At 33.6% G+C, this 2,777-nt stretch overlaps 1 long non-coding RNA gene across 1 annotated transcript; it reads right to left on the minus strand.

The window, feature by feature from the left end:
• Positions 1-457: 457 nt before the first annotated feature.
• LOC102601630 (uncharacterized) lies at positions 458-678 on the minus strand. The gene is made up of 2 exons (XR_367971.2): positions 582-678; positions 458-501 (listed from the first exon to the last, which is right to left on the minus strand). It is a non-coding gene; the product is annotated as an uncharacterized lncRNA (long non-coding RNA).
• Between the last annotated feature and the right edge of the window lie 2,099 nt (positions 679-2,777).

A 2,777-nucleotide genomic window follows, 5' to 3' on the forward strand; every position in this document is an offset into this window, starting at 1 on the left:
AAAAGCGACGAAAGAAGAATTAGAGTCCATGAAAGATCAGTAAATTGACATTAATCACACATTCATTATGATGCGACATCTCAACAAAATTAATTAAAAAGTTAGGTATAATGTTACTAACTTGAACGGCTGAAAAGGCAGGGGTCATTCAGTTGAAACAGATGTTATAGGTGGGACATGTGCTTGCTGAGCAGCGAAGAACTCTTTCATTTTCATTATTTCTTTCATCTCATCTTCTATGGTAGATAAGCGAGCATTCAAAGATTTGTTTTCCTCGTTCAGGGATTTGTTTTCTTCATTCAAGGATTTGATATCCTCTCGAGTTGAACGTAGCGCGGACAACAATTCAGCCTTTGAAGAAGTGCCACCTTTCAAGTCTTTTGCCTTTACTCCACCCCCAAATCCAAATACATGGCTACGAGTTTGAGGTCCACAACATTTTTCAACAATATCTATAGTAGGTAGGGATGGATCTGCTTGAACCATTTCTTCGAGTTGAGCCTACAAAATATATCAAAGAACATTTTCTATCATAACACATCAATTTCAAGTAATTAATATGTTCAATTTACAAAACGCACATGTTTTTCAATTGCTTCAGGTTCAACAAGCTTGTTATCTTTCTTACGAGTCTCAAAGAAAATAGTTGCCAAATCTGGTGGATTGCCATCTTTCCCACCCTTTACATCAAAGTCAAACATGTCAAATAGCACGCACCTCATAATTAGTCTATTTAGAAAAATAATGTTATGATATTACCTTTTGATAGATAATCTCTCTAATAGGCTTGCTACCAATATGATGAAGCATCTTCAACTTAGCTCGGTTAGTTGCATTTCTGTTGCTTCTTGCCTGCACTTATTCAACAATAAGCTTCTAGTGCAAGTACTTATAAAAATGGGATCTTAGCTAGAGACATGTTCTATACTTAGGTTTGTTTTCAGATATATAAGCTGCTAAGAAGGGAAATCAAACTGCATAAAAGAGTAGCAAAGCAGACTATTTATTCAATAGGCATACCTGAAAACTTTCAGAAGCAAAATGCTCCTTTACTAACCATTCCCATTCTTTTTTGTCTACTCCAGTTGGAACATTCTTAAGAGACTGTTGAATTGGCTTGTCCTTCACATATTTTGCATGCAAGTGTCCTCTCCATTTGTTCCATAACTCGTTCATCCATCCCAAGATATGATCACGATGCTCATTCATATCAACACTCTCAAATTTATGCTACAACAATTTAAAAATGAGTTATTATCTACAGGTATTATATCTGTTTCTCAATAGTTTGTTTCCAAATCATAAAAACACTCTAAGGTACTTGATTATAGATTCTCTATCTATTACAATTGATTATCGATACTAGCCATTGTATATAGACTTCTAAAATCAGGAACATCGACTATATGGACAGAACACATGGCTTATCAGGTAACACTAAAGAATTTGAATCAGGTGTATATTTGTTACCTCAACAGTTGCCCACATGTGATTCAACTTTTCTTGCTTAATATCATGCCACGATGATACTCCCAAGGGACAAATATTACGATCACGAACAATTTTCCCCAAATGCCTTGAAAATAGATTGCTATTTGTTCCAACCGTTCTATTATTGTAAAAGGTTACTTTTAACTTTTGTCCAATTTCCAGTGAAGCAACTTCTTTACATTTGTTGCTTCCTCGAACTTTTCTTTCCTTTGTAGGATTAGATGAACCTACAACTATATAATTTGATAAAAACTATTGATATCAAACTCAATTATAAGACTTAATAACATCTGAAAATTTAAGATATCATACCGTTTTCAGTTGTTTGAGCGTGTTTCATAACTTGATCACTAGATGGAGGCAATGAAACATTGGTTTGCATATCCTCTTTCTCAAGAACATTTTTTGTCACTTTTCGCATTTTTTGACTAGAGGAGAAGGTAGAACCTGATTTTGTGCTTTTAGAAGGAGTATGCATATGTTGATTAGCACAAACAACACTCTTGTTGAAAGATCCCACATCATATTCTGAAATTCCTACAGATGAGCTCAAAGATCCAGATTTTTGCTTCAGACCATTTCCTATAGCAGTTGGACTCACTAGCGTAATATAAGAGTTTATAAAAAAAAATGAAAACATAACAGATTTGCAAAAAATATATGTTTGAAAAAATCCTACTTGTTTCAACTTCTTGGGTGTATTTCTCAACTTGAATAGCAGATGTAGGAAATGAATTATTAATTTGCACGTTCTCTTTCTCAGAAACGATGGAGTTCTTATGTATCATTTGCATTCTTTGACTAGCGAACATGGTAGACTTTTTAAGTCCTTGTTCTCTTCCCTTCTCGATAGAACCTAAAAAAAAAAAAGACAAATCATATTACCAATAAACAATATGTTCTGCATCAAACAGAGCAATCAAGGATTATGTCACATGACATGAGAATGACTAGAGACGTTTGAAATTGTGCTAACAAGTAAGGATGAAATCCATACTTAATAAGTTGACAAATCTATCACAAGACATGAGAAGGACTAGAAATGTAAACACTTTCTTAAGGTGATTCTGCATCAAGAGTTCTCATTTGTGAATATTTGATATTCTGCATCAGTTTTAGATTTGACAGTTAACACTCAACTGGAAGGATTAATACAAAGGTTTAGGCATTTGTTTCAAATTACCAGTAAACAATTAAAGATTTCTCATATGGACTGAAGCAAAAGAATACAAAATATCTTACTTGTTTCAATTTCTTTGATGTACTTCTTAACTAGATCACTTGAT

The sequence above is a fragment of the Solanum tuberosum genome, unplaced genomic scaffold (assembly GCF_000226075.1).
Source record: "Solanum tuberosum cultivar DM 1-3 516 R44 unplaced genomic scaffold, SolTub_3.0 scf00211, whole genome shotgun sequence".
In the NCBI taxonomy this organism is placed as follows: Eukaryota; Viridiplantae; Streptophyta; class Magnoliopsida; order Solanales; family Solanaceae; genus Solanum; species Solanum tuberosum.